The sequence below is a fragment of the Mytilus trossulus genome, chromosome 2 (assembly GCF_036588685.1).
Source record: "Mytilus trossulus isolate FHL-02 chromosome 2, PNRI_Mtr1.1.1.hap1, whole genome shotgun sequence".
NCBI classification, from domain to species: Eukaryota; Metazoa; Mollusca; class Bivalvia; order Mytilida; family Mytilidae; genus Mytilus; species Mytilus trossulus.
The window spans coordinates 88,560,914-88,575,289 of NC_086374.1; positions in this window are offsets into that span (position 1 = coordinate 88,560,914).

Genomic DNA, 14,376 nt, shown 5'->3' on the forward strand with positions numbered 1-14,376 from the left:
TTTATCTTTTAAAACAAAACAGTTATGTATTTCTGTTGAAAGGAAAAATACCTCCACAAATCCGAATTTTGAGTAAAATGTATAAAATTTGGATCTCATTTTACTCAAAAAGTAGTACAGGAAGATTTATTTTTTATTACATATTTGATTTCAACAGGCAAAAAATAGCTTATATGCAAATTGTCAGCAAAATCTAGATATGGGATCAAAACTGTATCGTATGCCCTTAAAGACCATTGATTTGCACTGAATTTCATATCGCATATCTGCTATTAATTATTAAATCAATATAAACGGCAGGGTATGTTAAATAAACTTACTTGCAAGTAGCTTCAAACATGGCCTTATGTGTATGCAATTATTAACTTAGGCTAGCGCTTCAACTCTGAATATTTTCATATACGCCATTGACATTTACCTTTAATCCTTCCACACCTGGATTCTTCGATTGATATTAAAAAAAAAGAACGTTCCTTACCTTCTTTTCTCTACATTCGAATTCAGTAGCAATTTCCATTTGAATAAAGGGAGACGATTTAAGCTTTGACTTGATTTGTTCTTAAAATTTAAATTGTGTACGAAAGTAATGATTTCAACAATTTTGTCTAAATGTCTTTAAACCTTAGATCATCTGATCTGACCTTTTTTGTTGACTTTTAAGAATATATAAGGGAGTAGTTTCCTCATTTTCATAAAATTTACGCCTTTAAAATCCGTATTATACCTGTATTTATACTGTAAAAATACCGCACATTATCAAGTCTTTTATTCCTACATACAAGTTTCACATATGCAGCAGGCAGAAGCTAGTCGTACAACTTGTGATTGTAAGAGGCCAAAGTAACAGCGGTTACGATGGATCAAAGCTCTGATTTATTATTTGATTATCTTAGGGACACTCGGAGAAAGGTTGGTTACATTAGGCCCTGTATTTGCAAAGGAAAAGATTTACTATCATTAAAAGTTTACGCCGACGACGAGTGCTAGCAACAGCTCGGTGGATGAGCTATAAAATAATAACTGGGATTTACAGTAATAGTTCACCATATTATATATTTGAATTTGAAGTATTGATGTATATAACAAAACTTTTATTAGGTAAAATTAACCATGAATGACTGATGACCTTTACATAAGTAAAATTCAAAAATTTCCAATGCCTTTATTTGGTCAATGTTTTATGAAGTATCAGCTTGAATGTCGCTAACAAGATAAATACAAAATACATGTTGTGATACTTATATTTGACAAAACGATGATTAACTAGGGTCCAAATATAAGACTTATGGCGCTTTAGATTATATTTTAAAAAAGATGGTACCGTCAAAATAGAGCTGTATCGTGAACAACAACTTTTTTTTAATTTTCAATATGGTTCGAACTTTACCTGTTTAAAAGTACATGTATTGGATAATATAAGATGATTGTTTTCTTAATGTCACACGAGTGTGATGTGTTATATTCGGGGGGGGGGGGGTTCCTTTTTAATAAAAAAAAATTCGCGCGTCTCTGATGAGATTTTCATAGACGAATTGTACGTCTGGCATAAACATTACTTTCAATCTTGGTATCTATGATGAGTTTGTCACCCGGATTTGTTTTCTCTCAATCGATTTATAACTTTCGAACAGCGGTATACTACTGTTGCCTTTATTGCTTCCCATCACGGTGCGGAGCTATTAATTTCAGTCGAAATACACGCCATCTTGAATAAATTACTTATCACTTATAGATTTTGGTTGGTTGCATTTAATAATGAGGCTGAGATACAGGAACAGCTATTGGTTTAAATGAGATAAAGAACTACAGACTTAGCTCGTCCAGGATAAGACATCAAATGCCGGAAAAGGCGGAGATTATGACGTTGCTAACATAAATTGCTATTTTTACGACATCAAACCTATGACTTATCGGAAAAAGACTCAGTTTTATCGTTCAAACTTATCTAACTTGAAAACGAGTTCATGGACCCGCTATCTTTAAACAAAACCATTTGGTTTGATTACGTAAGAAGAGTATGTGTGCCAATTTTGTTTGAAAACATAAATTGTGCTATTTTTTAAATTTGATAAATATACAGCAAATAAATTACGTTGTATTTCTTCATTTTCGTAAAAATTACGCCTTTAAAATCCGTATTATACCTGTATTTATTCTGTAAAAAAAAACACACATTATCAAGTCTTTTATTCCTACATACAAGTTTCACATATGCAGCAGGCAGAAGCTAGTCATACAACTTGTTGTGATTGTAAGAGGCCAAAGTAACAGCGGTTACGATGGATCAAAGCTTTGATTTATTATTTGATTATCTTAGGGACACTCGGAGAAAGGTTGGTTACATTAGGCCCTGTATTTGCAAAGGAAAAGATTCACTATCATTGAAAGTTTACGACGACGACGAGTGTTAGCAACAGCTCGGTGTATGAGCTATAAACTAATAACTGGGATTTACAGTAACAGTTCACAATAGTATAAACTATGAATTTGAAGTATTGATTCATAAAACTAAACTTTTATCAGGTCAAATTAACCATGAATGACTGATGACCTTTACATCATTCTTTTTGTTCAATATGGTTCGAACTTTCCTGGCTAAGAGTATCGGATAATATAAGATGATTGTTTTCTTAATGTCACACAAGTGTGTTATGTTCCTCTTATAGTTGATGTGTTACCTTCGGTTTTATTTGGCCTTTTTAATATTTTTGTATTCGCGCGTCACTGATGAGATTTTTATAGACGAACTGTACGTCTGGTGTAAACATAACTTTCAATCCTGGTATCTATGTTGAGTTTATTTAGTTTGTAACTCGGATTTGTTTTCTCTCAATCAATTTATATCTTTCGAACAGCGGTATACTACTGTTGCCTTTATTGCTTCGCATCACGGTGCAGAGCTATTAGTTTCAGTCGAAATACACGCCATCTTGAATAAATTACTTATCACGTATAGATTATGATTAGTTGCATTATAATGAACAGCTATTGGTTTAAATGAGATAAAGAATTACAGACTTTTCTCGTCCAGGATAAGACATAAATGCGGAAAAATTAATTATGTGTATTGCAGTTCCGATCAAGTGTCATTAATTCATGTTCGTTTTATTATGCATACATTTCACAGATAAATTCAATATTGAAATATCAAGATGTGTTTAATTGCTTTGTTTCTTTGCAATTTGCACGATTTGCTTTGCTAATCAATGTTCCTATACAATGTTTACAAAAATGCATAATCTGTATTTTATACTTCTGACAATATAGACACACCTCCAGAAAGGCACAGCTGAAGAGTCGTGTCTAAATTTATAAATGTTTTTAATTTCAACAATAAATTTAAATTTTAAAAGCATTGGTATACACATATAACGCACACACTTAATGCACATCCATTCTACATCATTCAATATCTAAAAGCACCACATGTCCAATACTAATTTAAAAACCACATGAACACATATAGCCCTAAATTAATGTAGAGCGAAGCAGTCCATAGCTTTTCAGAAAGCTAAAACTTGTTAATGTTGATTTCAAAGGTAAATGTTTTTCTTTGAAAATGAATAAATAATTTCGGGCATCGTTAAACTAAAGGCTCTAAGGAGCCTGTGTCGCTCACCTTGGTTGCGCATATTAAACAAAGAACACAGATGGATTCATGACAAAATCGTGTTTTGGTGTTGGTGATGTGTTTGTAGATCTAACTTTACTAAACAATCTTGCTGCTTACAATTATCTCTATCTATAATGAACTTGGCCCAGAAGTTACAGTGGAAAATATTTTGTAAAAATTTACAAAATCATACAACTTTTTTTGGAATTTGTTGAAAATTTACTCCTTAAGGGTTCAATTGACCACTTTGGTCATGTTGGCTTATTTGTAGATCTAACTTCGCTGAACATTATTGCTATTTGATATATAATCTATATCTATCTTTGATAATATTAAAACAACTACGACACCAACATACCAAATGTGAACATCATTTAGAAATTGTTAAATACAATCGTTTTCCAATAAATGACAATAGTATTATTTTATTGCGATACAAATTCAACTTTAGAACGAAATTTTGTTAGGTTTAAAAAACAAGGAGTTCGAAAGAGTCAAGTCACTCACCTTTATCTTCAACAATTGAAGCTATTTGGTAAAAGTCATATGAAAGGTCAATAAAGAGTCAAAATGTTAATTAACAAAAATACCGAATTCCGTTGGAAATTTAAAACAAAAAGTCCTAAATCAAAAGGCAAATTCAAAAGTTCACATATCACACGAATGGATAACAACCGTCATATTCCTGTCTAGGTACAAAAAAAATGTACAGGCATTTTCTAATGTAGAAATTTGAGGAATGACGGACGGAAACTTTGTAACATAAAGCTTTCATATACAACGTATGAAGCATCCACCTTCTAGAATATAAACCTTTTAAGAAGTTATCTAACACCACCGTAGCCGCCGCCGCTGCCGGATTACTACTCCTATGTCGAGCTTCCTGCGACAAAAGTCGAAGGCTCAACAAAAACGAAAAGCAAAAGATATCTTTTAACTCTATCTTTGATTAAATTTATTCAAATCTATGCAAAATTTAAAAGGAGCTTAATAAGTATATACAATAAAAAAAAAGTAATAGTTCAGTCCATTGTCTTTTTTTAACTTCCAGAAACAGAAATGTTTAAACATCACATCTTATTTCACACGACATCGAATATCACTGTATATAGGTCTCTGTCACTACTAACAGGAACTGGAAGATAAAACAACCAAAACATTAAACTGAATGGTATTGTAAATAAAATAACCGCCGTTCACCTTGTATACATGCAACAAATGTTTTTTTTTTGTTTTGTTAATTTCACATGTACATAACTCTTTCACAAAGATCCTCAAAACATCATTATTAATTAGTTGGTAAACGAGAGGTGTAACTTCAACGACTGAGGAGTAACAATTTGGTATAATTATCCCGACATCTATTAATTTTACCTTAATTATTTATATCAATTGCTCACTGAATATACTTATTAACATAAATAAAATATTTTTGCTGTCTGCATATTCGTGTTGTATTATGCCAGGTCATAACGGCAATCTTTTTTTGAGATTTTATACTAATGAGTTGCAAGAATAATACTTTATTGCACAAGTATTTGCATGAGAATTTCTTTTTATACAAATGTAAATGTATAAAGTAAAAAAAAGAAGGTCTGGGACAGGTGCTTGTGCTTTATTGTTTAAAACACTAGAACTCGAATCGTATGATGTTTTTGTGAATGAATAATTTAGTGCAGCTTTTCAGTATTAGTCTTAACATCCATATTAAAGCAGATAAATAACTGCTTATAATTTATTGGTGTATTACTTTGTTTATTGTGGGTTGTGTCGATCTTATTTGACTGTGGCTTTAATATGTTGTTATTTATTTTTTTTTGGGGGGGGTTGGTCGGATTGAAGTCTCTTTGGCAAATTACCAGTTTTCATTCTTAATTTTAAGGTAAAACATCATTCAAAAACGAAATAAACAAACTTCCGTTTTCATAATTCTCGTTAAGTCTATGCATTATCGCAATTGACATGTTTATAGACAGAAAACACACAAAAAAACAAAACCAAATGACATTCGTCTAGACCACCGGCAATTCTTTTATTTATTATAAGGATTGACTTATTTTTTCATCGGCCTATGACTTTATGTTGATTGAGTACTAGGCTATAGATTATCACATACATGTAGCATTTTTTCCATATTGACCGTGGTATCAGCCCTAGGCTCCCACATCAAGCCAGAGGGATTTATTATCGTTATTTTGATCTATATACAATGATTTTGTTTACACCAGCATGCACAGTAGGATGTTACTATACATTACCTTTTCTCACAGATGTAATTTATCTTATTCCTACACGTCTCATCATCCCAAAGGTAATTTTCTGAAGCTAGCATCTGGAGGCAGTCCTGGCCATACCTATTATCAGGCTTTTTTGGTGCCCAGTTTGTGTATTGTTTTAAAGGGTTGCCCGATGTCCAAAGCCACTGTCCTTCTTTTACCTCATCTGATGCACCTAACCAGCAATCTGTTTAAAAATATACATCATCAAAATAGACTTTCGATTAATTGATTTTTATTTCTCCTTTTCTGCAACCCGATGTCAAGAAAAAAAATAACAAAATATGTAATGACAAATATTTTTATGTAGCGAAATCCTTAATTTCTTCGATGACAAATCTGACATATAAATCCCGTTGTACGAAGCGTGGTCACATAGCATGTATTTTTGTGGAATTGAATAAGTGTTGAAAGTCAAAAGGAGAGATCTCAATGAAAAATTGGAGACATCCTGAAAGATACTGGGTATCTAAAATATGTGGCAACAAAAGGACTAATAAGCATATGTTAACATAAAAGTATTTTTTTTTACCTAAATTGTAACTGAGACGTCTCCCTATTCAATGTTGCTTGACGTTGGTTTTTGTTTAAGGCATTTAAAGAGTGGTTCAATTGAAGAAACGATAATTTTAATCTAGTGGTGGGGACATTAAGCAACCAACAATCAATCAATCAATCTAGTGGTGTAGTGGGGCAGAATCCATTTCATACAAAAGTGTTGTGGCTTATTCTTGACTATCACAAGACACAATCAATTTCTAAAGGAAATCTTTATAGATTACGTCTAATGAATTTAACATACCTCCACCTTTTTGACGGGCTTGATTTTTCAACCATTGTCCTTCTTCACGTGTTTGAACCTCTGCTAATCTTGCACCAAAATACCTGCAATCTTCCTTCATTGGTAGAATATAAAGTTTGTTTATTACAGAGTTATCAATATCTAATAATGCGACGTTCACTTCATTTTGGCTGGACACGGAGAGTTGAAAAGTTTATCAATACATGCATGATTAAAAATTAAATGAGTTACAAACAAAATAGTTAAATATACGTAAAGAAGAGAAATGGCGTGATGACAAAGACAAAGGAATACATAAAAAGTTTCGATTGTATCTATATTTGTAATTTATGTTGTTACGAGGAATAATAGAAACTAGGATAAGAGATACATACAAGATTGGATGATATTTGATGGTTTTTGAATAGTGACAACCCAATAGGCATTGAAAGTTGAGGTAAGCAGATTGTTTTGTAAGATTCATTTTGATTCTTTGGAGCTTTTGATTTTGCCATTTTGTTAGGGAATTTCCGTTTTGAATTTTCCTCGAAGCTCAGTATTTTTGTGATTTTACATTTTTTGTTTGCTGATTACTGAGGATTCATTTATTTTCGTAGATACCAATTTTCGTGGATTGAGGAAAACCTATATTTGTGGATATTTAATTTCGTGGTTTTGGAGAAATCTGCATACGAGCCTATAGAAAATTTGGCATTCGTTGAACATTTAATTTCGTGGTTCGTCTGTTCCCACGAAATCCACGAAAATTGGTATCCAACGAATAATAATGTATCCACAGTATAATCAATTAAAGATCCTAGAAATCACTTTGACCATCAACATACATATATATATATGAGGGTCTGGGTGAGGTTAACAGAACAGAGAATATTAAGGAAACAAGTCCAGAATAAAGGGGGGAATTATATGATAGACAAAATTATGATTAATAGAGAAAAATAGGGTGTTGAAATATAAAGAATAGACAATAATCTAAAATATCTAATTATGCGACGTTCACTTCATTTTATCTGGACACGTAGAGTTTAAAAGTTTATAAATACATGCCTGATTAGAATTCAACTACATATGTTTGGGAAACAAAATAGTTAAATAAACGTAAAGAAGAGAAATAAAGTGATGACAAAGAAAAAGGAATACGTATGATGTTTCGATTGTATCTATATTTGAAATTAATGTTGTTACGAGGAATAATACAAACTAGGATAAGAGATACATACAAGATTGGATGATATTTGATGGTTTTTGAATAGTGACAACCCAATATGCATTTAAAGTTGAGGTGAGCAGATTGTTTTGTAAGATTCATTTTGATTCTTTGGAGCTTTTGATTTTGCCTTATGTTAGGGAACTTCCGTTTTGAATTTTCCTCGAAGCTCAGTATTTTTGTGATTTTACATTTTTTGTTTGCTGATTACTAGTATATATTTATAATTTTGTTAGTATACTTATTATGTGTATTCATTATTACATGTCATTGCCCTTTTAACATTATCGATATCAACTGCATGTGCATCAACTAAAAAAAAAAAAAAAATTCTTTTGTTTGTCAACCACTCATCTCTGCTGATTACTAGTATAATCAATTAAAGATCTTAGAAATCACTTTGACCATCAACATACAATATATATATATATATATATATATATGAGGGTCTAGGTGAGGGGAACAGAACAGAGAATATTAAGGAAACAAGTCCAGAATAAAGGGGGGAATTATGATAGACAAAATTATGATTAATAGAGAAAAATGGGGTGTTGAAATATAAAGAATAGACAATAATGGTCCAAACAAATAAAGAATAGGGGAAAATGGTCCTAAAATCTAAAGAATACCACAATGAAGCCGACCCCATTTAGACCCTCAAATATGAAAAAAATATATGGAGTATATACGTCCATGAGAAGGTAACCCAACAACCCTAAAATAAAAAAAAACAACATCTAAAAGTCAACACAAAAGATCTAATTCAGCAAAAAGATAAGACAGTACTTAAACAAGTAGTTTCTTGTGTACAATTTGGAGTTTAGTATGGCGTTCATTATCACTGAACTAGTGAAATTTGTTTAGGGGCCAGCTGAAAGACGCTTTCGGGTGCGGGAATTTCTCGCTGCATTCAAGACCTGTTGGTGACTTTCTGCTGTTGCTTTCTTTATGGTCGGGTTGTTGTCTCTTTGACACATTCCCCGTTTCCATTCTCAATTTTACTTTATACCAAATACTAAATCGCACAGAGGTGAGAAGGGTGAGAACATTAAGCAAAATTGCATATCACATAAATACATTGACCCAGCCTTTATAATAAATTCATCAAAGATACCAGGATTGATATTTTATATTTGCGCGAAACGCGTGTTTCGTCTACAAAAGACTCATCAGTGACGCATAAAACAAAACATGTTAAAAAGTACGATGTTAATTAACATTAAGGGCCAAAAATTCTTAAACGTTTTGGCAAACACAACTAAGGTAATCTATTCCTAATGTAATCTATTACAGAATAACTTTGACCCGGGCACATCATCGACGTCCTAATAATTATATTAACCGACGTTGATAAGTTTAACCCAAACTTATTCGTTGATAAGTTTGACCTAAACTTATCAAATCATCTTACGGTTTACTGTTGAAACAAAAAAACACTTGTTTTTATCATACAAAATGCACAAATTCAACCGATAAATGGATTATCTAGATATCTGCATTTTAATAATGTAAAATATCAGCTGCCTGACACAATATTTAACCTTTTTGATCTCGATCGATGCACTCACTCGACAAAAAAGGTTAATCATATTCTGACTCGCAGTTGATATTTTCTATATCAATATGCGGACAATCAGATAAGTATAGATTATCGGGATTTCTACACATTGATATCATAAAATATCAGCCGCGAGCCACAATGTGAACCTTTTTGGCGAGTGAGTGTTGTTTTTTGTTGTTGATTTTTTTTATATAAATTGTTGACATATATAATACCTCGGCATCTTTCCATGTTTTAACAGTTGTTATAAAAATATAGTAATGACCATGGAAATTTTTCCAACCATCTTTTAGTAAGCCACATGGTTCTGAAATAAAAGAAAAAAAATACATTGCATTCTTTAAAATTCCGTCTACTTTGTACATTGAACACATGCCGGGCTACTATTTTGATTTCTGAATATGTCAGGTATTTCATTTCTTACACATTTTGTTTTCTTAAGTTATCAGATCTTGTAACCAATTAAGACGATAGTTTCATTTTAAGGGCATAAAGATGAATTAATCATATCATATAAATTGCACCATACACCGATTCATTCTATAGGTACGCCAAAACAGATGCATAATGCACAATGAAAACATACGGCAAGTTCAGTTTACCTCGTGATAAGTACTCGTCACCTAAAATTATGATTGACCTGTTGACCATACCACCCTAAAACCGACCTTATTACGTTTACCTATAAGTTCAACACTATGCCACTTTGCAACTACTTCTATAGACCACATATTTATGTGTAACGATAATAACAAAACGTCCAATGCATTAAGTAGACGTGAACCGATTAACACAAACACCAATGCATTAAGTAGTAGTGAATCGATTATGACAAACACCAAAAAATTAAGTAGATGTGAACCGATTAACACAAACACCAATGCATAAAGTAGATGTAAACCGATTAACACAAACGCCAATAAATTAAGTAGATGTGAACCGATTAACACAAACACCAATGCATTAAGTAGATGTGAACCGATTACCACAAACACCAATGTATTAAGTAGAAGTGAATCGATTATGACAAACACCTATAAATTAAGTAGACGTGAACCGATTAACACAAACACCAATGCATTGAGTAGAAGTGAATCGATTATGACAAACACCAATAAATTAAGTAGATGTGAACCGATTATCACCAACACCAAATGCATTACGTAGATGTGAACAGATTAACACAAACACCAATGCATTAAGTAGATCTGAACCGATTATCACCAACACCAATAAATTAAGTAGATCTGAACCGATTATCACCAACACCAATGCATTAAGTAGATTTGGTGTGATTCGATTAACACAAACACCAATGCATTGAGTAGATGTGAACCGATTATCACCAACACCAAATGCATTACGTAGATGTGAACCGATTAACACAAACACCAATGCACTAAGTAGATGTTAATCGGTTATGGCAAATACCAATACATTAAATAGATGTGAACCGATTATCACGAACACCAATGCATTAAGTAGATGTGAATCGATTATGACAAACTCCAATAAAAGTAGATCGAAACTCATTATCAAACATCGATTATGACAAACTCCAGTAAAAGTAGATCGAAACTCATTATCAAACATCGATTATGACAAACTCCAGTAAAAGTAGATCGAAACTCATTATCAAACATCGATCATGCCAACAATAACTGTGTAGCAATTATCACTAAATGTCAACGTATTCTGTACACTTGTAAAATTATCGCAAAAAGCTCATACATTAAGTAAATGTGTAATGATAATCATGAAAAGCCAATTAATAAGTGAATGTTTATGGATTATCAAACAAAATATTCATGTTAACTACGATTATTCAAAAAATGAACATGCAAAAGCTGATTTGATCAACAATTGCAAATAACGCACAGGCATTGATAAATGTTAACCGATTATCTTCAATTCAAACATGCATTTGGTGGAGGTAAACCGATTATCACAAAACACCAATGCATTTATTAAATGTTTACACTACCACTAACAATGTTGTTACGTGGAAGGTTTAATCACCCAAAAAAAATGGACATATCAAAAGGAAAGTTCCTAATCAATTGGCTTAATCAAAGGATCAAACATATGAAATGAATATATAACAACTGTCATATTCCTGACTTAGTACAGGCATTTTCTTATGTAGAAAATGATGGATTAAACCTGGTTTTAAAGCTAGCTAAACCTTTCAATTGTAAGACAGTCACATCAAATTCCATTATATTGATAACGATGTGTGAACAAAACAAACAGACATAATAGGAAAAAATGTAAAAAAGATAGTGTACAGCAGTCAACATTAGGTTACAATAACCTAATTGAAGCACTATAAAAACAAACAAATATGTAACAAATAAGCACAAAACTGAATATAGATCAAGCAGATTAGCAAAAATTAGAGACAAAAATTCTCAAATTTACCATAATACAATGATACAATGACGGGATGTGTTTTAGTACAAAGCCACGTCATGTATGTATCATGAAAAGACAAAAAATGAAAGACAAGAAAACGAGAATTATCATAGAACACTAACACAGTGTGGGTTATACAAGTACCATGCCACGTCAAACGAATATCAATAAAAACATACAAACAGTAAAACTAATATTAATATAGACATATAAAGGAATAGTATAACACGTTATGAAGATGATAAACAACGTCAGTACTCAGAATCTATACTTGAAGACCATCGTGTATTATTTGTGAAGTTTTATATTTATCAACAAGATCATGGTACCCTCCGATGAACTTTCATTTCTAGTAAAATAACAGGTTCTTTGACAAATCCATTGTTCATCAACTTTCTGCTTAGACAATGGTGGTGTTTTAAAAAGTCTTTGGTTACATCTTCTGACATCAGTCTCGGACTTCTCCTGAACTGAATTTTGATGTGCGTATTGTTATGCGTTTACTTTTCAACATTAGTTAGAGGTATAGGTGGAGGGTTGAGAACTCACCAACCTTTAATGTTTAACCCCGCCGCATTTTTGCGCCTGTCCCAAGTCAGGAGCCTCTGGCCTTTGTTAGTCTTGTATTATTTTAATTTTAGTTTCTTGTGTACTATTTGGAAATTAGTATGGCGTTCATTATCACTGAACTAGTATATATTTGTTTAGGGGCCAGCTGAAGGACGCCTCCGGGTGCGGGAATTTCTCGCTACATTGAAGACCTGTTGGTGACCTTCTGCTGTTGGTTTTTTATTTGGTCGGGTTGTTGTCTCTTTGACACATGCCCCATTTCCATTCTAAATTTTAAGTAGGAGCTGCATGCTCCTGAATACCAAATAAGTAGTGATATATCCTCATATTTCCAATACTGGAAGTTAAACTCAAATTAATTTGAAATCAAATTAAAACACTTAGTGGTCATATCACTTAACGGTTTGTATTTGTAATACTTACTATCAACAGTGAGGGTTGTAAATGCACTTTGTCCAGTCCCTGCCTCATTTTCAGCAAAACACTGATACTTTCCATCATCTCTTAAACCAGCGTTATTGATGGTCAGAGATGGAATCAAAGGTGAACTCCCACTATATTTGAATGTATTGGTCTGTATCAGAGTGACGTCATTGTCATTTGTTCTCTTCCAAAAGACGTTACTTATATTTGTACTGGATGACACAATGCAGTTTAAAGTTACAGAACTTGCTGCTTTTACTGTGTAATCTGACTTCAAAACAGTCACTGTAGGTACACCTAAAATTTAATTTATAAGAGACAATAAAATAAATATACATAGGCAACTCAATGCCCATGAATGGCTGATCTTTAAAAATGGTCTTGACGGTTGGTATCTAACATTTAATATCACGTACTAAAATGATTGCCCTACTGCAATGCATAATTGTTTTTTTAAACCGTATCCATAATGCATGGGCTATCCCAAAATGTCAATGCATTTAGAAATGTGAACCGGTTATTACTTAAACACACATGACTTAAATAAATATAAACCGATTATCAAATATAAATGCTTACGAATTAGGTATCATTTATGTTTACCGCTGCTTATTTTCGTAAAATATCAATACATAAAGTAAATGTGTGCCGATTTTAACAAAAACTCCCTGTATTACGCAAGCGGAAAATGTCAGCCGATCACAAGAACAAAACACTATGCATAAAGTACATTTGTACCATTTTTTACAAAAAGCTTTAAGCCTTATTTATTTATTGAAATGCTAAGGCTTTTCTACCTCAGACATATATTACCTTAGCTGTATTTGGCAGAACCTTTAGGAATTTTGGTCCTCAACGCTCTTCAACTTCGTACTTTATTTGGCATTTTTAACTTTGTGGGATTCGAGCGTCACTGATGAGATGAGTCTTTTGAAGACGAAACGCGTGTCTGGCGTATATATACAAAATTAAGTCCTGGTATCTATGATGAGTTTATTTAGATGTGTACTTATTTTCATTATATGTCTAGTAAATATGAACCGATCATCACTTAAACGCACATATATTTAGTAAATGTGTTCCAATTATCACATCACCTGTGCATTCAATAAATGTGTACTGATTGTTACAAAACATCCATTCATTACGGAATAAATGTGAACCGATTATCATAAAACATTTATTACTGGCTATATATAAACTGACTATGACAATACGAACACGCATACAGTAAATGTGAAAGAATTATCACAAAACGTAGATGCATTAAGTAAAATGAGAGCCGTGGTGTAGTGGTTAGTGCATCGGACTACTATCACAAAGGTTCCTGGTTTGATTCCCGTTTGGGATGAAAATTTCAGGAACTCAATTTTCGGCTCTCCCTTGACACCATTAGCGAGTATGGTCTTAAGGAAACGATGATAGTCCGTCGGAAGGGGACGATAAATGGCTGACCCGTGTTAAGAGAGAGACATATCTCTTGCACGTTAAAGACACCCTTGTACATTT